This window comes from Echiichthys vipera (genome assembly GCF_963691815.1).
Source record: "Echiichthys vipera genome assembly, chromosome: 15".
Lineage (NCBI taxonomy): Eukaryota > Metazoa > Chordata > Actinopteri > Perciformes > Trachinidae > Echiichthys > Echiichthys vipera.
This window is the reverse complement of record NC_139840.1, coordinates 25,078,261-25,092,921: the sequence shown is the minus strand read 5'-3', so window position 1 is coordinate 25,092,921 and position 14,661 is coordinate 25,078,261. Positions and strand designations below refer to the sequence as shown.

At 41.2% G+C, this 14,661-nt stretch overlaps 1 protein-coding gene across 1 annotated transcript in view; it reads left to right on the top strand.

The window, feature by feature from the left end:
* Positions 1–14,661, top strand: part of astn1 (astrotactin 1) — a gene marked incomplete at its 5' end in the record, with an annotated part of 377,223 nt that overhangs the window by 173,467 nt on the left and 189,095 nt on the right. The window lies entirely within an intron of this gene.

Below are 14,661 nucleotides of genomic sequence, written 5' to 3'. Positions count from 1 at the left end.
GCCCTGCAAACATCCCTTACATAGTTTTAGTCCAAAGAATTTTCTGGCGGCTATGTCTCAGTGCGACTCACAGAGAGGGAGCTCGCCATCCAATAATGAATGTGACGAGAGACTAGGTAGAATTTGCAAAAAACATTTTTCTTCAACTGGGAAGTGTGTGGGGGAGGAGTAGGGGTTGGTGGGTTATAGTATGGGATTCATTAGTCGGTGGCATCAGAAGCTGCCTCACTCTTCTCTTCATTACCAGTGCAGCACATGGCAGAATACAGCTGTCCTGTGTGAAACAGATGCCATTAACACAAGACAGGAGAAAAGAAAAGAAAAAAACCTTTGCTTCGTATATATCAAGCAATTCCCAAAGGCCAGATATTTGTTTCCATCCATCTGGGTGCCTCATTATCTACTGAGTTTGACCTCACTTTGTTAAGGTTAGTTTAACAGTCACAGGCTCTAAATGTCTGAAATTATAATTGCTTAATTGACTCGGACTTGGAGATGAAAAATAACCTCCATGAACCATACCATTTGGACAGAAGCTGAAAATCATATATCTCTTATTATTTCTCACTGTTGGCATTTAAGTTGTTGAACATGCAGCGCTTTTCAGGAGGCAGGCATCTGTAATGGAGAAGATATCCTCTGCTCGGCCTGCATTAGTAATAACCTTGGTCTTCATGTCTGGAGTGTGGTAGAGAGCACTACAATGGAGAGCTTAGAATTAATAATTATATTTCAGCATATTTCCTGGAAATGCTTCATTCAGGCAGCCTGCTGGCGAAGCTTATTCCAGGCACCTGTGTAACTGCCGCTGAATTGCCTTACAAAAAAGCAGCAGACAGCAAGAGGGGTTTATCGCTTGATGTTGATATAACAGTGGAAATACAAGGCCAGTGAAGGCAGCAATTCAAAACCACATCATCCGAGGTTACGTCTGAGGTGATGGACAATCAAATGACGGCCGGGCAGAAATGTTTCCAACTGTTGTTTATTGGAAATTTCAGAGGATATTAAACCGTCTAATCTAAATGGAACTTCTGCTCCCACGTCCCTGAGCTCCTGTACCCCTCCTCTGTCCCCCTTTCTATGCACAGCTCAAACCTTTTTATCCCCACATCGCCCTAGGCTCACAGTGCACATAGCCCAGAATAGAGGCCGACGCAGCAGCACTTCTCCTCTCGTGCATCTGTGCCGGGCCTTTGCTGCAGCAGCCGCAGGCTTTTATTGAAGAGTAATATCGTGGCTTGAGATATAATTTCAAAGCATCCAGCAGAATGCCACAGAAGCACACAGTGTTGTCAGGGGTGCACAGTGGTGCAGGTTCCATTCTGTTCCCAACCCATGCTAGATGTGAACAGCTGCATGAGCACTGAAAGTGGGATGTGGTATTCGAAAGAAAAGGGGACGTGGACAGATGTGGCAATCCAGTGTACAGAGATCTGAGGTCCTGATGTCACATCTGGACCAGCCTCTGTTTCACCTTCTGTGTGAAACATCCTTGGAGCCCACGTCGGAAGGTTTCCACTTCTAATAGCAAGTTCCGTATTATTAATTTAGTTGTTTAATTACGACGACAATTGGTTTGTATTCAAAAAGAACTACAACTCCCATGAATTATTCCAGAATGGCATTAAACAGGATAACAAATTATCCCTTATTCATTATATCCACTCTCTGTTTCCTCTTCAGCTGTAATCCCTGCTGTCAACAAAAAAACAGAACTTGTAACTTCCAGTTTCCCATCAGCTCTCTAAATGTATTACAAAATAAAAAACATGAACGACATGATGTTCAGCAGAGACTTCATAAAGTTGAGGCAGACAAAACTAATAATGCAGAAGTGAAGTGCATTCTCCTCAAGGCTTGATCTGCATTTGAAGCTGAACATTATGAACATGCAGCTACCCACATTAACACATTTCTCTCAGCTTTCATTATTATTATTAATGTTATTATAGCAAACACCTTATTTAATTGATGCATTACATTTACAACAATATGTTTGCAAAAACAGATCTGTTTTTTAAAATGTCTTTTGCTGAATCCCGTTTTTTTTTGTGTGATCCAGAGAATACCAATCAAAGTGCTGTTACATTGTCTTCGATATCAGAATTTATTGCTTTTTATTTTCATAAATCAAGTCATTTTTATTGTGCACTCAATCCAAGTCAATCAAACTGCTGTTGGATTTTTCATTTTCAAGTTTTAAGGAGTGCATTGTTTCTGGAGACGGCTTTGGTGGTAAGCTGTAACTGCAGGCACGCTTCTGGGACCTCATCTCCCAGAGTTCCTTTGGGACCGTGCAGTGTATACTCCTGAATTATGTGCAGCTTTTACCTGTGCAATGCCTTCACACGCTCCACACTGATGGGAGGTCTGAAGAGAGAAGTAAAATGTGTGACTAACATGGCGGCACATTTGATTTTAGCGTGTCTAAGTCTCCACAGACACTCAGATCGTATTTCTGGGCAAAGTAGCAAATAAAAGTGCTTTCATTAGTGGGTCATATTATCACTCACCAATGTTTAAACTCACTCTGTGATAGTCAATTAACTAGAGAAGAAGAAGAAGAAGAATTCATTTTATTTATCACGCAAGGGAAATTCATTTTTGTCACTCTTTTATTATTATTATACAGGTTACACACACACAGGCCCGAAATACACACATTGCACAAACAGGACCTGTTTAAACCAAATTGAGCGTCTTTTTCCATGAACAACCGTGCTTGAACAAACATGTGGAAACACTTTTCCATAACACCACGATCTCTGGCTGACGACTTTTGAAGGGCTCGGAAACAGCTGCAGCAGAAGAATGCCGTTCGATCTGATGTGTATACCGATTCTGTTCTCAACTTTTTTATAGGCAAATAAAAGATGAAATTTCTGACAATAGCTGTGTGACAGTGTTATGGCTTCGGTGTTGGAAAGAAGGCACTACCCGTGAGCTCTTTCATATTTAAGATGTTCCTCAATAAAACTGACAGCGTCCCACCGCCTTGTCAGAAATATGTATCATATAAATGCCTCATGAAAGCTGACAAGCATTCGCTCAGTGCACTCAGCGGTGCTTTAGGCATAACAAATGTGTTACACAGTAAAGTTCATATTGTGGCCGCACACTTAGTTTATACAGGAGGTAAACAAAGTAACAGAAACAGCTTTTAATACAATACAGTCAAGTACAACAGCCGTAGATACTTTTCATTGCCAGCTAAACTTCCTTCGGTCTGTGTCGTTAAATCATTTCATCACTTGAATCAATCTTTGCAGCTGCGTTTTTGTCAGACTGACACATTGTTGTGATTTTTTTTTAAACATTTCGCATAGCCACATCACAAAAGCTTTCAGCGTAACTGCTGCATCAGCTACTTACACAGCAACAATGTGTCCTGTTTGTTCCAAAATCTCGCTTAGTGCTGCCTTTAAACAAAACTTGTTTATGAAATGATGATTGTCAGATATCTATAGCTGACACACAGATAGTTGCGTTCAGTATGACCTGCCTGTGTATGTGCCTACTATGACTCACAGGGGGAGGGATAATGGGTTTATGGTCACTAACGCAGCAGTTACAAGGGAATCTTCACAATTATTTTCTCCCCCTAAACTCTCAAAAATCACAAACATTTGGTAGACGGAGGAAACCTGCATTAGCGGAGTGATGAAAAAGTGAACACAAGTTTTTTCCCTCACAAATACAGGATGAAGCCAGGTCTCAACTGTAACGTGAGCTTTACAAATGAGTATTGATTGATCTATTTTGTTTTATTTTGTCAAAGCCAAAAAGGGCTTAGAGAAGAGTGAAGCCCTAAACAATTTTATCAGAATTTATCAGAAGTAAAATAAGTAAATGCAGGTTTAAGGTCAGTGCTTCCTGACCACCTAACCCTTCTTATTTTTCATCCTTTCCTGTTGTTCCCACAGAATGATTATCAGCATCAGCAGGAATACTGAATGTGGGTGTCCTGGTGCAGAACTACTGATTTACACTTCACTCTTTCCATCTCTGATCATTTAAAGTTGTAATCCATAGGATTTTCATCATTATCTGGTTACTATCTATCAAAGAGTGAGTTAAAAGAATGGTGATTGATCATATGACCCGCTAATGAAAGCACTTATTTTACTGATATTTACTGCTTTGCCCAGAAATACGACCTGAGTGTCTGTGGTTACTTTCCCGCACTAAAATAAAATGCGCCGCACAGTGTCGGTCCGTCCAGGTGGAGCTTGTCACTGCTGTGTTCCATTGTACTCGGACCAACTTCCAACAATTAAAAGTGCAATGAACCATAAAGTCTGAATTCTGAGTTGGGCTCACTCTTGTGTCTGATCGTCGCAGGTACTTTTAGTTCTTGCCGTCTCACAATGGAGGATCATCAGACAGAGAAGGAAGATCGTTCAACATGAGTCCAGAGAAGATGTCATACATAATATGAAATAGTGAGTCACGGTGCCTAAAGAGCAGCAATTGCAACAATCACAGTTGCGTTATTACTGTAGGTGGTGTTGACTCTAGTTGAGCAAACCACCAAATGTCTGAACTGATTAAGTGGGGCACACAGAAATGTTCTTGCTTGGTTTGCCAGATTCCCAGCCATGTCTCTGCCAACTACTGTTATATACTTTTTATAAGCTTGTCAGTCTTACCAACTGAACTGGGAGGGATCACTGTTCTGTTACATGCCCAGAAAGTTTCTGAAAGCCAAGAGGAGTCATTGGTACTGACGAACAGTGCTTGCACCCCCTACATGGATATATTATGGTCATTATGTTTTACAGGGCAGTAACAATCTTACTTATTGGCCCGTTAAAACAGATGGCCCGTCATACGCTCATTGAATTTATTCCTCTAAACATTCGCTACCTCTCAGCTGTGTGACAGAGAGTTGTGTGAAGCCCGAGGAAAAACTTGTTTCAGCTTTAGAAATCTTGGCCGGCGAAGTGGTGGCACCATCCACTTTAAGCCACCTGGGGCATCTTCTCACCTTACCGCACCTGTTCTCTTGGCCTTCGCATTTCCACTGAGTCCACAAACACAACCTTCCAACGCAGTGCTCTCCTGCCCTAGCTAGCTGGCTCACTGCCACTTCCACTCGTCTGCTGGCAGGCTGTCAGCATTATCGTTGCGCCTACAGTTAATTGCAAAGCTCAGGTAATTGTCTGTGGGGTAGACAGACGCGCAGAGGCGGCGGCAAGGGGAACGTCTGTTGAGCTGTGATGAACGCGTGCCACCTCCTTGTTCCTTGCTGATTCGGCCAGGTTTCGGTTGCTATGGTCAGTGTATTTGTCACAATGTCAGCACTCCTTGTTCCAGCCCTCTCCGGCCCGCGCAGGGGTGGAATCATTCATCTTCCTATTCATCTCCGGGCTTGGAAGCCATTCATCATGAGGCCAGAGACCTCCATCAATTATTCCGATGGGAGAAAGAGTGAGGAAAGGGAGGCTTTTGAAAGGCAAATACATCTTGATTTAATTGGAAAGCAAGTATGCTCAAGGCTGCTAAGCAGATTTCCCCTAACATTGAGCTTGAGAGATGATGGATCAAAGGAGAGGAGACAGACAAAGGAAAATTTAGGGGAAAAATAGATAGTGAAGGTTAAGAATAAAGGAAGGCCTACAATGACAATTTAGAGAGTGAAAAACAGAGAGCAAAGAACAAAACTCTAAAAGAGGACTCAACAAGTGAATGAACGACAGACATTTGTCTCTGCAGTCTCCAGGCAAAACGTGAGCAAAGCCAGGACGAGGGGATCCATTGGTGAAGGTTGAAAGAGCAGCAGAGAGGGCTTGACCTGTTCTTCTCTTCTGCTAGCAGCCTAATGACTCTGCAACACACACACACACACACACACACACACACACACACACACACACACACACACACACACACACACGCACACGCGCACACACACACATCACATCTGTCTTTGAGTCCACGTTGTCTGTGTGTTCAGACGCATGTAACGCAACAGCGAACGCCAAAAGATGAAATAGTCGGCCCTGACAGTCACCACCGCTCTGCAGCAGATCCCCTGTCGTTTGTCATCAAATCCATGGATTTATGCGTATAGATATAGAGAAATGGCTGACACAAGAGTTTAGGTGCTCAGAAGTGAAGTTTCAAAGGAAACCGACAGATTTGAAGAATGCTGCCCCAGATATAGTTTTGGAAGTTTGTACATTTCAGGAGGACATTTTTTAGTGTTGTAGCTTCAGGTTTGATACTGAATCCAAGGTCCGATTACCTAACGGGCAAAGAGGGAAACCGCAATGGGGCTCTTTTGGCAATTATTGTGTGGTAATGTGATTAAACCCAAATTTGATTGTGAATATTTACCATCAAATTACAGTAAAAGATAAAATGTAAAGGCCGCCAAGGGCAGAGCTCATCCTTGTACAGGGTCCTTTGCCAAAATGCAGTGTTAATTGATTAAGTATTTCAGCTAATATAATGCTTTATGTGCATGCTTGGATAAATTTGTAATCACAAATTTCGGGGAATATCATGTGGATTGCATTATATGTTTTTCCTCAAAGCCATAGGTTAATCAGGCCCAACACTTACAACCATAAAGAGCAGAATATCCCAGGAGTTTATTTGCGACAATTCTGCACCTTGCGATTTATATCCGGTGTCAACATTCGATGCAGGAACCATAGTACTCTTTATGACTGTAAAAACCTATGTGTGAAGCGGTCTGGCTAGAGTCGATTTGACTTGAGGCTACTGGAATTTGTGTCCCCTCACAAACTTGCAAAGTACTCTAGTTTCCTAACTGTAACCAGATTTTGTTTTGCCACAACCACATTTTTTCCCTAACCAAAACCACGTGTTGTAGAAAGCGAGAAAAAAGTCTCAATCCAGTTGTGTAAGCATCATAACATAGGATTTGTAAATGTGCAACTCCCAAAACAGCAGGTAGGAAAATAAACAGGAAATTCTCTTTCTGCCGAGTTCGTTTTACATAGAAAGGACTATCCTCTGCTTTGACCCGTCCGCGCAGAAAGGCCTCCCACTCGTAATTACATGTTGATCACAGCGCGGCACATTTGATTAAAACCACGTGGAAACTTTCACTTCCTTAAAGTCAAGCTCTTTCCTTACGGACAAGATTTGTCTTCTTGCTCTGCTGCTGAATACATCACAGGAGCATCTTGCCACTGGCACATCTTTTATTCCTGTATTTCACTGTGTGTGTGTGTGTGTGTGTGTGTGTGTGTGTGTGTGTGTGTGTGTGTGTGTGTGTGTGTGTGTGTGTGTGTGTGTGTGTGTGTGTGTGTGTGTGTGTGCGCACGTGTGCGTGCGTGCGTGCGTGCGTGTGTGTTTGTGTAAGCCGGGACTTTCATGATTTTCCATCATGCGTCCCATGAAACGTGAAATCTTGCCAATAAAGTTTGTAAATGTAATTTCTGATCGCTTTTCACACCGCCTTTGAGGGTTTGAATATATACACGGGCCCAGAAATACCCTTGAGCTGAAATGTATGAAATCACTGTTGGATGAACTTCAAACTTTTTTCATTAGAATTTTACTTGACATTTGTGCTGAAAGGTTAAGACACAAAGTTAAATGCCAATTGTTCCAAACTCAGCTCCTATCCTATCCTATCCTCCTATAATAATACATGGTTATCGGTCCAGATTGCAGTTTAGGGTAATGGCTATCATCGCAATCAGTGCATTTTAATATTTAGAGCCTTGATTGGATTTGAATTGATCATACATTCCTTTACAAGTGAGCCCCTTTAATTCTTTTTTTTTTAACCAGTGCAGGCCAAGTTTTTACTCCTCAAGGTCATCCTTTGTGTTACTGTATTCCCCTGGTCTTGTCTTATTCAACCTGGCCTCCCCTAGGGTTCTGCCCACGGCTCGTGCTACGAGCCTTTAGATATGTCAGCACCGAGATGGCACATAATCTATATTTTATAAGGCCTTGATATAATTGGTGGCAGTGAGGGAAGGTCATGTCTTGAGGGGTCCCTTGTCTTTCTCCCAACGGTTCTCAAGATGGAATCATCAAACAACAGCCCTCTAGTCAAAATGTGAATTGGACACAATGAGGCAGTGAGTACGGTGTCACTGTTTTAAGGGGAGTGGAGATGCAGCCTGCGCCGAAGTGCAGCAATTTATTCTGCATGTATTTACTTTGAAAAAGATGTGGGGGCTATAATTTATTCAGCACTGAGACACATTCTGGAGCGACTTCTTAAGTGCAACAACAGTCGTGACTCATAGGGCTGATGTGGTGTCAGGATCTTGACAGTAACTTGCGTGTTTCGGGGGTTTGAGGTAAGTTATTAAATGTTCAAAGTTTTTTTTGCCTTTTAATATGATTTCAATTACTGTTTTATACATATAAGACCTCCAAAAAATGCAGTTTTTTTAAAGATGTGTATCTATTTTGGTGATTGTGTTTTGCTCTGTAGAGGACAAGCTTGATGCAACAATTCTGTTAGCTTACACAAAAACTTTATTCAGTTTCAGGAGAGGCTTAGGAGATCAGATTCAAAGTATACTACATGTCAAAGTGTATTGTCGTGACACCAGGTGCGTCATCGTGTCAAAGTCAGAGCTGTTTTTATTTACTCTGATAAAGACGCATCTGGCGTCAAAACGTTAGACAATAACGTTTTTGGTCTGCTGTCCATGTACCCCAGTATACTTAGATCTGTCCATCCTGAAACAAGGCTGCCCTAGTTAGTCACATATGCATCTCCTTCTGCAGCGATTGAAGTGCGTTTACCTCTCCCTTTATTTTATTCAATCACTCCTTTTGTTTTTAAATCACATCTTTCAAAAAATGAACCCTTGATTGTGCATGTTTCATTCTCTTCCCTTGATTCTAACGCAGCTTTAATGAGATTTATTGACATGGATCTTAAAAGGCAACTTTGGTATTTTTCAACCTGGACTCTATTTTCCCATGGATTTGTGTCTAAGTGACTAATGGGGATAAAAAAAATGTTGGAAATTGGCCCAGTATTGAGTGAGAGCACGGTAGCCACGCGGCAGGCTGCATTGTAATCGTTAGAGGCAATTAAAAAGCAACGTCAATGTACAGTACGCCCGTCCAAAGGGTATTTTATGCCACTAACTAGCTCAGATTGTCATCATAGGGTTTGACTATATTAACGAAACCTGTTTTTCTGTCTGTTTGTTATTGTGACTAACTAAGCCTCTCTCACAGAGAAGTGATGGGAGAAACAAAAAAAACATTTCTCAGCTCAATACTGAACCAATTGGGGCGGCCGTGGCTCAGTTGGTAGAGCGAGTCAGCCAATGTCAGGAGGGTCGGAGGTTCAATCCCACCCTGCCCTACTTGTGTCATGGTTGTTGTGTCCTTGGGCAAGACACTTCACCCACTTTGCCTTGTGTGAATGTGTATGACTGGTGGAGAAGGTGGTTGCAGGGGCCGTTGGCGCTGATTGGCTGCCACGCTTCCGTCAGTCTGCCCCAGGGCAGCTGTGACTACTACGTAGTTTACCACCATCATGTATATCAGTGAATGAATGGAACCTGGACTCTGTAAAGGACCTTGAGCACTGAGAAAGACGCTATTTAAATCTAAGCCATAATAATAATACTACTCATCTTTGAAAAATGTAGTCACTAAGACACTTAGAAACACAGAAAAAGGAAATCCAGGTTGAAACAAACCAAAGTTCCCCTTTGAGGAGTTAAAGTTATATAAAGTTAAAAGAGGATTTATCTTTTATACCATTATCTTTGCAAATTAGAGATTTCTTCACACAATTACATCAAATTACAGGGCGAGCATCAGCCATTTATGTGCAGCGATATTGCCTATTGTTGCATATTAATTAAACTGAAACAATGATGTGCTGAAATGCAGATTTGAAAATGAATAAATAGAATAAACACAGCCGGAGCGTGATTGTTTTAATTAAAACAAAGCTTTAAAAGTATGCATTTATCCCTAAACTTGTGCTCCGAATCCTAGTTAGGAAAACCAGTATTAATACAAATCGTTATTATTCAATAACATAACGACATCGTATGACTAAGGTCATTTCCTTAAGGCAATAATTTGGGGTTCGCAGACTTAGTACTCACAAGCAAAGTTTTACCTTCCAACGCTTTTCAGTTGTCACAGCAGATAGGTCATATTTCTGTTCTTCCTGGCAGTTAATATGAGTGAACAGCATGCTTTTGTGTGCAAGTTTTTCTTAAGAGACATAAATTTAGACTTTATATTACTTTCTACAGAAAAGAAAAAGAGGAGTCGTTGTCAGTCGTACCTGCAGTTCTAAATCAGGGCAGATGGAGGATAAATGATGAAATGTTTTTATGATCCTGGGCAGAACAAGTCTCTTTATCAACAGCTCCTGGTCTGAGTTGTTCATCTTCAGAGGTGTTGTGAAGGGCATCTACAGCCCAGCATTTCGAGCTTCGTCGTCCCCTCCCTCCCCTGGGGGCGGGTAGTTAATGCTGACATAGAAGCTTCAAAATCTTTTTCTGTGTTATCAGAGTAACCAGTCAGTCACATGCATACAGTATAGTCAGACATGAACACACTTAGATTCACACAAAGACACATGCAAAATCACTACAAACGACTGTTTCCATCACACCTGGACTGAGCTTGGACCCGTTTATTCTCAACTAGTTTTGTACTCTGTCAGTCTCCATGGGTCTCTTTTTCTAAGGGCGCACTCGCACTGTCCATCCGTACCGTGCCCAAACAGGTTTTACGGCAAAAGCCTAGTTCGTTTGACCAGTGTGAGTGCCACCGTACCGCGCCTAGCTGCAGCCCGTTTGAGAGAGGTGGGCTTTTGTAGAGCTTGTTCGCACATGTACGAGCACAAGCGTGCGCACGTGTAGGAGCAAGTGCTCCTCTGCTTTCCACTCATCCTCTCTCGCTGTCGGTCTCTCGGTGTATATAGACGTGAAACTGTGTTGTTTAAAGAATATTAACATTTTCCAAGGTGACAAAGTTGCATCATAATATTCAATAGCTTATTGAATATTCTGTAACAACAAAATCAAATGTGTAAAAAATGTTTTAACTGGCTGTAGAAGACTGTTAGATCATTTATTTTATTTATTTTTGTTTATGTTTTATTCAGTCTTTTGTCTTTCTCACAATAAAAAGCACTGTCCCTGTGCATTTTCAGTGCACTATTTACATAGTTGTCAGGGTAATATAAGCCTCTTCTTAATAACTTATTTCAGAAAGGGCCAAAAGTTGCAACCCTCATTCATCATAAAATTTATATTACTTGTATTGCTCTCAAGTCAGAACTTAACAGCTAAGAACACGGACAACAAAGCTGGACAAATAAAGTAAGGGAAGTGTTATGGGTATGTGTGTGTGTGTGTGTGTGTGTGTGTGTGTGTGTGTGTGTGTGTGTGTGTGTGTGTGTGTGTGTGTGTGTGTGTGTGTGTGTGTGTGTGTGTGTGTGTGTGTGTGTGTGTGTGTGTGTGGATTTAAGAGGGGACGGACTGGAAGTAGAGAGGTGAAAGTTTACAAAAAAGCAGAAACAAAAACAAAGTGCCAGCACTCATAGTGACTGAATGATGGACGGCTCTGAAAGTTACATCTTACTGTCATAGAGTCCGCTAGAAACGTATCTCTCAATTCTCATGGAGTACAACTTTAGGTCATTCTTCGAAACATAAAAAACAGCCAGATATTAAGAGAAAATCTGTGTACATGAGCTGATGGCATGAATAAATGAACGAGCAAGAGAGAAGAGGACCAGAGATCAATAGAGCTATCATGTGAACGAGAGACAATAAATGTAATTTTCTATTAAGTTTAAAGCAAAAATAAATCACATACTAACACTGTGCCTCCTGGATTGTTTATTTAATCAATATGATGAGGGAATGTTTTAATGCATACAGTAATCATACTTAGTGTATGGTTCTGTTGAGGCATTCAAAGCACTTGATTAAAGTTAGGAAGAGATTGGCATTTTATGCTTTTGGTCATTGGTACTTCTATATGTATTCTATATATATACAAATACATATATATATATACAAATACATATATATACAAATACATACATATACGGCACGTCCAGCTGGGAGGTGGCCTCAGGGAAGACCCAGGACCAGGTGGAGAGATTATATCTCCACACTGGCCTGGGAACGCCTCAGGATCCCCCAGTTAGAGCTGGTTAATGTGGCCCGGGAAAGGGAAGTTTGGGGTCCCCTGCTAAAGCTGCTGCCCCTGAGACCCGACCCCGGATAAGGGGTTGAAGATGAGATGAGATGAGATGAGATGAGATATATACATATACATATCTGTATATATATTCCCATAATAGTCCTGTATATTCCCTACCTACAAGCCGGACTCAGAAGAAAACGCAGCATAACTGTCAGTGATGATCTTGGCTGGCAGACCAACGGCCCACAGCAGCCTCACCAACATTGTGGTGTATTTCCATTTAGAGAGCAAATGTCTTCACAGAGACTGATGTGAATACCTAAAAGAGGCAAAAAGTTCTTTCATTGGTGGGTCACATGATCAATCACCATTGTTTTAACTCTAGATGGATAGAACCTCAACAAACAATTAAACAGAGGAAAATCTGATAACTTTAACTAAATATTACAAAGAAATGACCTCATCCTAATTGTGATTCATATGGAAGTGCTTGTTTACTGTGTGAATGTCCACCAGGGACATTTCTGGGCCAGAGAAACTGCGTACATCCTGATTTCTAAAAAGGTTCCTGGGTCTCTGGAAAAGGTCCTGCTGTGTTATTGTAGTGTGAACTGCCCTCTGACTTTCAGATGAAGCAAATTCAACAGCTTACAGTGTAAATACATGAGCTGAGCCATTTATGTTTTCAACCAAATATAACACCTGAAGCTCAATTAATATTCAATTTTCAATGTAGACCCTCAATGGTAGTCACATTTAGGAGGGGCTTTAATTTATTCCTCGACACTGATTAATTGTGAGGAATTGCTCCGGCCATTTCCTGTGTTAAACGTCAGTTAATTAGCTGACAACATTGGATGGGATAATTAATACAGCTGGGGGTGACAGCATGTTAGGGGGGAGGGAGCTGAGGGTGGGGGTCCCAGTGACACAGACCTGCCTGCCTTGTTGCCACCTGCAGCCGGTGTGAGCGGGAGGCTTGTTTTAGACCTAATGAGACTCGAGGTTTGAGACGGAGCATTCCTCTTCAGACCTCATTTTTAATATCTGAAAAAGAATTTGGCTGTAGTGGCCCCTCAAGTGCTTCAGCAGAACAATACTGGGTGGATAAATAATGACCCCTGTGGTCCACTGAGGAGCAAGCCTCTCTATCAAAGGCTTCAGAGTATGAGTTGTTTGTCTTTAGAGATAGGTGAAGGGCATCTAGAGCCCATTACTTACACTAGTTCCATCGTTATCCCCCTCACAACGCGCACACGCACACGCACGCACACACACACACACACACACACACACACTCTAAGGCTTTGATTCTGATTGAGTGTGACCTAATTTCTCTTGGATATATGTTGGATATTGTATGTACAGTGAGCTTTACTTTTATTTTTTGGTTTTGTTTTAGTTCCCTTTGGATTTTATAGGCAGGATCTACGTGCGTTGATATTTTCTTTATTTTTTTATGTCAGAGCATGTAAAATAGTGTGTCTTAACTTTTACTCCTGCATATTTATTATTCGTTCAGTAGAAATTTTCAGCTCATGAATGAGTTTGGATTCGTCTTCTTATCTTAACAGTGTTATGTCAAGTTGTATCCCTTGCCACAGCTTATTTGAGAGTTTGACTGACAGTTAGCGTTAGCGTTAGTCGTTATAGCTAAGTAAACATAACAGTGACGTTTGCGATCAAGGAGAACCGTAGCCATTTGGGCGTGTGTTTTAATGCTGTTTCTCTCCTTTATCTCAGTCCATGGAGTGAACGCTTGGCCTATATTGACTCTGGTTTTTGCCCGTCTCCGCTCACTCAGCTATTGGAGGATTGGCAAACTCCATTTCACCCAGTGCCAGCCTACAGTAGCTGCACCAAACAACAGACAACCCTGGCAACCCACAATGCCCAACGCTAATGGGTGCTACAATTGGAACAGAATGTGAAAGAAAGGCATTGTCAAAAGATGTTTGAAATATTATTTCAGACTAAATATATATATTATTATGGAAAAACAATACTTTTATTTTGTAGCCCTCAAAACGCCTGGGTGTATTATTTAAAAAAAATATATAGCTTTAATAAAAATTCTTCATATTCAACCTTTAAGTAAACGATCGTTGTACATTTAGCCAGGTGAACTAATCATAATGAGCTCCGAAAGTGATACGTAAATAATTTAAACTTGAAACTGACACTGAGAATAATAAGAGGTGTATTTATATCGAACATATTGTGGAATAGTGCAAAGGTTAAAATAAACCGAGTGGGAAGTATTTCGTATTCAACTTGTAATTACTTATCTTAATGTGAAACTAATGTCTACATAAATTGCATGTGTAAGTTTTCCTGACTCTTAAATGTTTATGTTTATTCTATTACGCAGTTCTCTTGAAGAAGAGATCAGTATCTGAGTATGACTACTCTCAATGGGTTTGAACTTGATTAAATGCTTCAGTAGTTCTGGCTCAGGTGGTTGGCTGGGTTCAGAACAGCTTTGTGTACACAGTCAACATTCATTTATTTTCATTT